The following is an 11,307-nucleotide window of genomic DNA, read 5'->3' on the forward strand; positions in this document are numbered from 1 at the left end:
GAGCTGCTTCTTGGCACGCCCGAGCTCTTGCTCGGACCGCTTGAGGTTCTGCTTTAGCGTGTCCACTTTCGCAGTCAGCGCGGCGGATGCAGGCAGAGAAGCCTGCACATGCATATTGACTCATTTTTGTTAGACTCCTACGAATTCTATTTGATCCTCTATTCGGCTTTTCTTCTCGGATGCCAAACAAAGCATCAGGGGCTACTGTCTATGCGGTACTATTATTTACACATTCTTTACTTACCTCAAAGCCTGTCAAAAGGCTAGTACAAGCTTCAGTCAGTCCGCTCTTGGCGGACTGAACCTTCTGGACCACCGCACTCATAATAGTGCGGTGCTCCTCGTCGATGGAGGCGCCTTGGAGCGCCTCCAACATATTGTCCGGCGCCTCCGGTTGGACTAGGGCCGCTGGCACGGTGGACTTGCTCCTCTTGGAAGGAGGTCCCCCGCCGGACTCTGAAACCTTTGAAGGTTCCGGAGCGGTGTCCGGCCTAGAGCCGGACTTGGAGCCTTGGGGGGGTTTCATCCCCTTTACTCCTGGAGTCCGGGAGGTCGCCTTGCGACGCCTCCAGGACCACCTCCTCCCGGCTTGGAACCTGTTGGGACAACACTTCGGTGTCATCCGTAGGGCGGGGGGAGGAAGCCGTCGGAAGCGAGTTCACATCCGACGAGTCCAGTGAGCCGCTCGACGACGCGTTGAGCCGGTCTTTGGGTGGGCTGCATAAACATATTCGACGTAAGGGAAAGTTGTGCAATAAACGAATACTATGAATTACTCTGGTATCCGGATACTTACGATTTTGCTAGGGGCTTGGCCCTGGGCTGCCACTCCTCTCCGCCGTCGGCGTCGGTGGAGTAGTCAGGAGGAAGGGTTTTCCCCTTCTTGGACCCTCCGGCCTCCCCAGAGAGGGCAGCCTTCCTTTTATTCTCTCATCCCGCTGGAGGGGGAGAGTTCTCCTCTTCTTCCTCCTCGTCTTCACGGGAGGAATGCGCCTCGGAACCATCGGATGATGGATCCGACACCTCCTGGCGCCGGGCACTCTTTCGAGTCCCCGCGGCCTTTTTCGAGGCCTTCTTCTCCGGCACCACATAGGGTGCCTGAACCAATAGCTTCGCCAAGCAAGCGTCCGCTGGGCCTTCGGGCAAAGGAGCGGGAGAGTTGATCTGTGCGGACGTCACCTGCCAATCCTGTCAAAGGTAAGGGAGCTTAGATCCCGCATGGAGTCAAACTATGAAAAACTGATACCCTGTAAAAGGAAAAAACATCTTACCGTGAGAGCGTGACGCTGCGCACTGAATCCGCGATCCTCGGTAGCGGATGCGGGAGCCTCGGCACCTTTGAAAAGCACCTTCCAGGCATCTTCGTACGTCGTATCGAAGAGCCTGCTTAGAGTTTGGTGCCGTGCCGGGTCGAACTCCCACAGGTTGAAAGCCCGTTGTTGACACGGGAGGATCAGGTGGATGAGCATAACCTGGACTATGTTGACAAGTTTGAGCTTCTTGTCCGCCAGGGTTTGGATGCATGTTTGGAGTCTGGTCAGTTCTCCTTTTTTACCCCAAGATAGGCCTGTCTCCTTCCAGGAGGTGAGCAACGTAGGGGGTCCGGATCGAAACTCGGGGGGTGCGACCCATTCGGCGTCGCGCGTCTCGGTGATGTAAAACCACCCCGATTGCCACCCCTTCAGGGTCTCCACAAAGGAGCCCTCGAGCCATAGGACGTTGGCCATCTTGCCCACCATGGCGCCTCCGCACTCCGCCTGGTTGCCGCGCACCACCTTCGGCTTGACGTTGAAAGTCTTGAGCCATAGGCCGAAATGGGGGCGGATGCGGAGGAAGGCCTCGCACACGACGATAAACGCCGAGATGTTGAGGACGAAGTTCGGGGCCAGATCATGGAAATCCAGGCCGTAGTAGAACATGAGCCCCCGGACAAATGGGTGGAGAGGGAAGCCCAGTCCGTGGAGGAAATGGGGGAGGAACACCACCCTCTCATGGGGCCTAGGGGTGGGGATGAGCTGCCCCTCTTCGGGGAGCCAGTACGCGATGTCGTTACACAGGTATCCGGCCTTCCTCAGCTTTTTGATATGTCCCTCCGTGACGGAGGAGACCATCCACTTGCCTCCCGCTCCGGACATGGCTGGAGAAGGTTGAGGTGGGGAGTGCGGACTTCGGTGTTGGAGCTCGAGTGCGCAAGAATGGATAGGCGAAGGAGGAAGAAGGCGTAGGTGAAAAGGTGGATCTTTATCCCCTTATATGGGTGGACGCAACTACATGTCCCCACACGCCTGGTAAGACTCGCTTATCTCCAAGCGCCGTAATCAATGGCGTGGTTGGGTTACCCACGCCCGTATTGATGAGAATCCCGGGATAAGGGGACACGATCTCTGCTTTAACAAGACGTGCCAAGGAAACCGCCTCGCATAACGCGCTGAGGAGGGATAATGAAATGACTCGGATAAAGGCTTGGCCATGGTGTGTCACGCTACAGAATACGTCAGCAGATTAGATTGGTGTAAATATTATTCTCTCTATGGAAATATGTGGAAACTTATTTTGCAGAGCCGGACACTACCTTTGTGTTCAAAATCTTCTACGAAGTACTTGGAGGAGGAACCCGCCTTGCAATGCCGAAGACAATCTACGCGCCGGACTCATCGTCATTGAAGCCTGGTTCAGGGGCTACTGAGGGAGTCCTAGATTAGGGGGTGTTCGGATAGCCGGACTATACCTTCAGTCGGACTCCTGGACTATGAAGATACAAGATTGAAGACTCCGTCCCGTGTCCGGAAGGGACTTTCCTTGGCGTGGAAGGCAAGCTTAGCGATACGGATATGAAGATCTCCTACCATTGTAACCGACTTTGTGTAACCCTAACCCTCTCCAGTGTCTATATAAACAGGAGGGTTTTAGTCCGTAGGACAATGTACACATCAACAATCATACCATAGGCTAGCTTCTATGGGTTTAGCCTCCTTGATCTCGTGGTAGATCTACTCTTGTACTACCCACATCATCAATATTAATCAAGCAGGACGTAGGGTTTTACCTCCATCGAGAGGGCCCGAACTTGGGTAAAACTTCCTGTCCCTTGTCTCCTGTTACCATCCGGCCTAGACGCACAGTTCGGGACCCCCTATCCGAGATCCGCCGGTTTTGACACCGACAGGTCTCATGACCCAACATACAGAGCATATAAGCAACAAGCACATGCGGAAGGATAACTTGTCTGAGTACAGACAACTACCAATGAAAAAGGCTGAGAAGCCTGACTATCTACAAGACCCTCCCAAGGGTACAAGATCGTAGTTGAGGTAACAAGCTAAACTTCGAAGTCCACGCGTTACTACTAGTGAGACTGAACTCTCTCTGCAAAACATAAATTAAGCAAACGTGAGTACAAATGTACCTAGCAAGACTTACATCAGAACTAACTACATATGCATCGGTATCATCAAAGGGGTGGTGGAGTTTAACTGCAGCAAGCCAGCTTTGACTCAGTGCCTAACCTGAACTACGACTGCAAGTAACTCTTTTGAGGCGGCGCACACGAGTCCACAAATTCACCATACCAATACACCACTATGGATCCGCTCCCGTCTCCCTACAAGAACGCAATCCATAGCACTCACGCTTATCTTGCGCATTTTAGAGTATCCACTTTCACTTGTCTATGAACTATGCAAGGGGTCCAAGTTTCCATATTCGAGGAATCCGGCTATTCGAATAGATAATGAAAACCCTGCAGGGGTGTACTTCTTCACACACGCTCTCGCCACTTACCACCATGTACACGTCGTGTATCTCGGCAACCTTCAAGCGGAAGCCTGGTGAGGGAGTCGGCCATGACCTAACTAATCGCACAAGTCTCTCGTCCAGGTTTATCGCCTATTCGGGTTCCATCCGCAAGGAGATCTGGCCGGGGTGTCGCTCACGGCCCCAAACGATGTGTCTAGGGTTCCCAAGCCCACCATCCGGGTGCCACTTGGTACACCATGCCACTGTGCCTAGTCTATCCCAAGCCCACCTGTACCGGGTGCCACTTGGTAGACTACTAACACTACCTAGAAACACCAAAAACTAGTTGCACCTCCTGGACAGAGATCGAGTTGATTAACAAGCCGAGAGGGGCCGAGTTACCGGAACCCAATGTGTGGTAGTAACTGTTCATGGATCACAAACACAAAACTCAGTTCCTGAGAACGGCTGCAATGAGACAACCCACCATGTACTCCTACATGGCCTCTCACCGCTACCTTTACCAAATCGTGTTCACACACTTAGCTCTCAACGGTAGGACATGTTCACCATGTTCCAATTCATTCCCGATGAATCAGACCTGACTCAACTCTAAGCAGTAGCAGGTATGACAACAAGCATGAATGAGTAGGCACATCAGGGCTCAAACAATTCCTACTCATGCTAGAGGGTTTCATCTATTTACTGTGGCAATGATAGGTCATGCAGAGGAAAGGGGTTCAACTACCATAGCATGTAACAGTTGAATCGTTGTTGTCCTAATGCAGTAAAAGAGAGTAGCAGCGAGAGAATAGGATTGTATCGGAATGAACAAGGGGGTTTTGCTTGCCTGGCACTTCTGAAGATATTATAGCTCTTCATCGGTGTCATCAAACTCATTGTCGGGATACGCCTACCGAGAGGGGACAAGCACCGGCAATAGAGAAGAACACAATCAATGCAAATGCGACAATATGATGCATGATCATGGCATGTATATGTGATGTTGTTTGTGCTAATGCAAACAGCAACAAGTTCAATGGAGCTCATTTGAATCAAGGATTCAAATGCAACTCCAAACTTAAGCATTTTAAATGCCCTTTATGTGTTTTCATCTATACAGTAGGTTTAGGTTGGTTTTTCATGCATGAAACTGGTACAAATGGATAGATTGAATTTTTATGATAATTTTTCATATATGATTTATTTCATTCTGAGCTATGGTTGAATTTCTATGATTTTTAGAAGTTTGGGGTATTTTCTGAAATTTATAAATCATTTCTGATTTATTTTAATTCTAGATAACTTTACTGCGTCAGCACTGCGTCATCATGACGTCAGCAGGTCAACAGGGCGCGGTCTAGGTCAAACCTGACCTATGGGGCCCGCACGTCAGTGTAACAGGGCAGGAACAGAGGCTGACTTGTGGGGCCAGGTCAACAGCCATGTCAGCACGATCAAAGCTGACGCATGGGTCCTGCAGGGTTATAACTACTCTAAGGAGAAATAAAGCAGGGGTTAATTAGGGCGTGGGGCCCATTTTTTAGTGAGCAAGGGGGTTAATTAGGGGGTGATTAGCCCCTAACAGTGGTTGTCATTGGCGGCTAATAGCCGGCGAGCACACAAACGCGGCGAAGTCGCCCTTCCGGCCAACTCCGGCGATGGATGGATGCGTGGCTGGGTTCTACGGGAAGCTGGCATCACGGCGCGTCCGACGGTGGTCTCGGGAAGGCCCGAGGTGGACGGTAGCGATGACAAGGACATTAACAGCGGCGGCCAGGGCTCGGGCGTGCTTGGAGTCGAGGCTACGACGTGCTAACAGATGACCCAAAGCGCTTGAGAGGCTCTACGGTGTGCAGCGAGCTTGCTGGACATGCTGGGGTGACCAAATGGTCGCCGGAGCAACGCTGGCGACAAGCTCATGCGGCGGTGGGTTTCGGTCATCGGCGAAGTGGCAGCTATGGCGTGCAAACGAGAAAACAAAGAGGGGGAGGAGGAGCAGCAGCTCACAGCGGGTGCAGCAGGCGTCGAAGCAGGCTCGGGGAAGCTCGGGAGGCGGAGAATCGACGGCGACGATCTTCGGTGGCCGACGAAGGAAACGGCAGCGGTGGTGGCGTTGCAGTGCGTCTGGTGCCTCGTGGCTCGTCGACGGGGTCGGGGATGTCGAGATGGAGCTCGCAGGCACGGCGAGGGGTCGAGGGGGAGGCGGTGGCCGCGGCAACGACGAGCGGCAGCGACGGCTCCGCTCGGCTTCGGAAGAGAGAGCAAGAGCAGAGGAGAGGAGGTCCACGGGGAAGAGTGAGAGGGGTCAGGGGGTTGTGCGGCGTGTTCAGGGCGTCGGGGAGTGAAGCAGGCAGGGTGGAGGTGGCCTGCGCGTGGCCAGTAGGCAGCGAGCATGCGCCCCTGTCCTTCTGTCCAAGGAGGAAGACGACAGGGGGCAGCGATGGTGGGCTGGGCCGCCAGCTACAGTACTGGGCATGTTGGTGGGCGCCAGGTAAGCTTCTGCCAGGTAAGTCCCTCTCTCTCTTTTTATATTTGTTTTCTATTTTCTGCTGTTTGTTTTGATTTGATCTAAATACCAAATCAATTTGAAACTTCATGGAAATAATTGTGTGAGCTAAGTGGTCTTATCCAAAGCCACACAACAATTTTCAAAATTATTGAACATATATTTCTTATATAATAAATATATATCCAATTCAAATAGTTATTGAATTAATTTCAAATGTCCGAAATAAATATTTCTGAGACTCCAAAAATATTGGTTTGAATTTTACCTCTTGCCAATATTTTTACAGAATAACACGAACATTTCCTTGGACTCATTTGAAAAGTTTTTTAATGCTGATTATTTCTGAAGTGACTTCTGAGGGTTTCAACTAACCTCAATTCAACTTTCAGAATTTAGACATGATGCATGGATGCTCTCTTATGCAACTATTGCAAACAATTCTAGGGCTGTGACATGAACCAAAATATAGGACAGTCCGAGCACCAGCCGCCTTGGTCCTCAGTCCAATCGTGGACAGCTTTCGGCTCACCAAGGTCCTCATGGACGGCGGCATCGGACTAAACCTAATCTATGAAGATACACTCCACAAAATGGAAATAAACAGGAGCCGCATTGAGCAAAGCAGCACGACCTTCCGAGGAATTATTCCAAGTCGGGAGGCACGGTGTGTGGGAATAATAACACTCTATGTGGTATTTGGCACGCCGGAGAATTATCGGTCTGAAGAAATAACCTTCCAAGTGGACCCTTTCAACAGCGGATATCACACCCTCTTAGGGCGAGATGCATTTACGCGCTTCCAAGTGGTACCCCATTATGGATACATGAAGCTTAAGATGCCAGGGCCCAACGGTATAATCACTCTAGCTAGTGATTTGGACATAGGACTCCGCACTGAGAATAAAATCGCATCATTGGCCCTTGAGGCATTATCAGAAGCCCTTGTGGCCGAAGAAGTAACCGCGCTGCGCTCCACGGTGGACAGGGATGATGTGGTCCTAGACAAACGACCCAAATCCACCTCCTTCAAACCAGCAGAAGAATAGTCAAATTCCAAGTCCATCCAACGGACCCCAAGAAGACAGCATCCATCGGAGCACAATTAGACCCAACGATCGACGCCACGCTACGAGAATTCCTGCGCGAGAATTGGGATATATTCGCCTGGCACCCTTCTGATATGCCAGGAATCCCATGCGAGTTGTCCGAACACAGCCTCAATATATTAAAGGGATACAAACCGGTCAAGCAAACACTGCGGCGCTTTTCCGAACCCAAACGTCAAGCTATGGGGGAGGAGCTAGCCAAGCTAATTGAGGTCGGATTCATCAGAGAAATAAAACATCCGGACTGGCTGGCAAACCTGGTGATGATACCAAAGAAGGACATATCATGGCGGTTGTGCGTCGATTTTAAAGACCCCAATAAGGCTTGCCCTAAGGATCCCTTCCCCCTCCCTCGCATTGATCAGATCATTGATGCTACTGCAGGACACGACTCACTGTGTTTCCTTGATGCATATTCCGGATACCATCAAATCAAAATGAAGGAGTCTGATCAAGCTGCTGTCAGGACCCCGACTCAATGCCACATCGATCTAGCATGTAACACCTCATATCACTTTGCGGCCTCACGCACGGTATTCCCACGGGTGTCGCCTTACCTGTGCCCGGGACCGTTTGCGCCTTTTTGGCACACGTATATGACAGTGTCGCTAGCATCCATATGATAAGGAGCCCGGGCTGACATGGCTAGTCGTAAACCCATAGTGGCACAAACTTACAGGGACAGGCATCCATGACCCAGCATCGAACGTGTCGGTCATCAGCGAGTGAACCCAGGCTGTAGCACTGGGCTAGCAGGACTCTGGTGAACCGGGCTGTAGCGGGCTAACAGGACTCCGGTATTCATCGCGTGACATTTCCCCGAAGGGACAGACACAGGAATGAAGAAGGACACATGCCGGCCAGCCTAAGTGTTCCGGAGCAGTAGCAAGCTACCATGGCTCAGTGGAAACACTAGGAGACATTTCCCGGTAAGAGAGGCTACTAAAGATAAACAACTAGATGGTCAGATCCCACACATACCAAGCATTTCAATAACATACACACAATATGCTCGATATGTGCAAATACAACATGGCATCACAACATGACTCTACGACACAAGTAAATATTCATTAGGCTCCGAGGAGCGAGATATTACAAACATGGGTCTTATGACCCAACAATCAGAGCATACAAGTCAAAGCACATGCGGAAGCTTAACATGTCTGAGTACAGACATCTATAAATGAAAAAGGCTGAGAAGCCTGACTATCTACCAGATCCTGCCGAGGGCACAAGATCGTAGCTGAGGTAACAAGCTAAACGTCGAAGACCACGCGGAATTACTAGTGAGACTAAAGTCTCTCTACAAAAACATAAAATAGGCAAACGTGAGTACAAATGTACCCAGCAAGACTTACATCAGAACTATCTACATATGCATCATTATCAACAAAGGGATGGTGGGGTTTAACTGCAGCAAGCCAGCTTTGACTCGGTGGCTATCCTGAACTACGACTGCAAGTAACTCTTTTGAGGTGGCACACACGAGTCCACATATTCACCATATCAATACACCACTATGGATCCGCTCCCGTCTCCCTACGAGAACGCCATCCATAGCACTCACGCTTATCTTGCGTATTTTAGAGTATCCATTTTCACTTGTCTATGAACTGATATAAGCAACCCAGAAGTCCTTTACCGCGGACACGGCTATTCGAATAGATGATGTTAACCCTGCAGGGGTGTACTTCTTCATACATGTTTCCACCACTTAACGTCTGCACACGACATGTGCTCGGCAGACTTCAAGCGAAAGCCGACGTGGGTGTAGACCACGACCTACCTAAACACTCAAGTCTCTAGTCCAGGTTTATCGCCTATTCGGGTTCCATCCATGAGGAGATCCGGCCGGAGTTTCGCTCACAGCCCCAAACGATGTGAACAGGGTTCTGTGACACCAAACGGGCGCCCGGTATACCCGGCCACGTGCCTACCGCATCACAGCCCACCCCTACGGTCAGCGCTGTCCACGGCCTCCAGCATACTACAAACACCAGAAACTACTTGCAACTCCTGGACAAAGGACAAGGGTGAATAAGAAGTCGAGCGGGGTCATATTTCAGGGCCCAATGCATGGTAGTAGCTGAATCATGGATCACAAACACAGAACTCAGTTCCTAAGGACGGCTACAATGAGACAACCCACCATGTACTCCTACATGGCCTCTCACCGCTACCTTTACCAAATCGTGTTCACACACTTAGCTCACACACAGTAGGACATGTTCACACGCCTCTGATTCATCCCCGATGAATCAGACCTGACTCAACTCTAAGCAGTAGCAGGCATGACAATCAAGCATGAATGAGTAGGCACAACAGGGCTCAAACAACTCCTACTCATACTAGTGGGTTTCAATCTATTTACTGTGGCAATGACAGGTCATGCAGAGGATAAAGGGGTTCAGCTACCGCAGCAAGTAACAGTTGAATCGTTGTTGTCCTAATGCAATAAAAGAGAGCAGGAGCGAGAGAGTGGGATTGTATCGGAATGAACAAGGGGGTTTTGATTGCCTGGCACTTCTGAACATAGCATTGAGTCTTCATCAGTGTCAACGATCACATCATCGGTATCACGTCGATCGAGAGGGGACAATTACCAGCAACATAGAAGGGAACACAATCAATGCAATGCACAATATGATGCATGATCATGACATGGCAAAATGAATGTGTTTTGAGCTAATGCAACTAGCAACAGATTAAATGAAGTTGGTTTGAATACAAGATTCAAATTTAAACTCCATATGTGATTATTTAAATGCCCTTTAATTGATTTGTGCTAAACAGCAGCTATAAGTTGTTCTAACATGCAAGAAAATGGTACAGATGGATTCCTTGAATTTTTCTGATAATTTTTCATATATAAATTATTTAATTTGGAGTTACGGTTGAATTTCTATGAATTTTAGAAGTTTTAGGCATTTTTTGGAATTTCTGAATAATAATAAATCCAGAAATGAATTATGGCGTCAGCACCACGTCACTGTGATGTCAGCAGGGTCAACTGGGCCGGCTCGGGTCAAACCCGACGTGTGGGGTCCACACGTCAGTGACACAGGGGCTAATCCCGCGTTGACTCGGGCTTTGACCCGCTACGGGGCCCGCTGTCAGTGTCACAGGGTTAGTTAGCAGGGTCATTAGCCCCTAACGACGACGCCACGTCAGCACGCCGGAGACCAGCCGACGGCGACCACAGAACACGGCGGGGCACGCCGGACTTGCGCTAGAGGCGTCAGTTTGGCGCGCTGAGGGCACCAGGGGATGGCCCTTGCTCCCGCGCATCCAGAGGACCGAGTGGGAGGTCGTGGGGTCGCCGGAACTCATGCCGGCGACGAGCTTTGGCGGCGATGGTGTTCGGTGGTGCTCGGGCGCGTCGCTACGGTGCATCAGTGAGCAAATGGAGAGGCTGGGCAGCACCTGCTAGACATGGGGAGCACTAAGAGCAGCTCAGTGAGGCCAGGGGAGCACGGAGGCTATGCGTGCAGCAGCAATGGCGGACGGTGGCTTCGGTGCTCATGGGGAACGGCGCTACGGCACGGAGGGGAGCATGCTGAGTTAGGGGAGAGGGTCAGTGACTCACGGCGATGACGAGGGGACGCTCGGCGAGGTCGGGGACGGTCCGGAGCCGGCGAATTTGACGAAGATGGCCGGCGGTCCCGAGGTTGAAGAAGGCATCGAGGGCGGTGTTGTGGCACGTCCGGGGCCTCGTGGCTCGTTGAGGAGGTAAAGGGAGGACCGGCGGAGCTTCCTGGGCCGTCGGTGAGCCGTGGGGTGGCCGGTAGCCACGGTGGCTCTCGTCGGTGGCGGCGGCTCCGTTCGGTCGCGGGAGGGGAAACAGAGGAGCGAGGGGGAGGGAGGTCCAGAGAGCGAGGGAGAAGTGAGAGGGGGTCGGGGCTGCGTGGCGTCACGGGAGGGACCAGGGAAGGAGGAGGCAGCCAGGCAGGG

At 51.4% G+C, this 11,307-nt stretch overlaps 1 pseudogene; it reads right to left on the reverse strand.

The window, feature by feature from the left end:
• Positions 1 to 247: 247 nt before the first annotated feature.
• LOC123082028 (uncharacterized) lies at positions 248 to 2,135 on the reverse strand (annotated as a pseudogene).
• Between the last annotated feature and the right edge of the window lie 9,172 nt (positions 2,136 to 11,307).

Source organism: Triticum aestivum, chromosome 4A, assembly GCF_018294505.1.
Source record: "Triticum aestivum cultivar Chinese Spring chromosome 4A, IWGSC CS RefSeq v2.1, whole genome shotgun sequence".
Lineage (NCBI taxonomy): Eukaryota > Viridiplantae > Streptophyta > Magnoliopsida > Poales > Poaceae > Triticum > Triticum aestivum.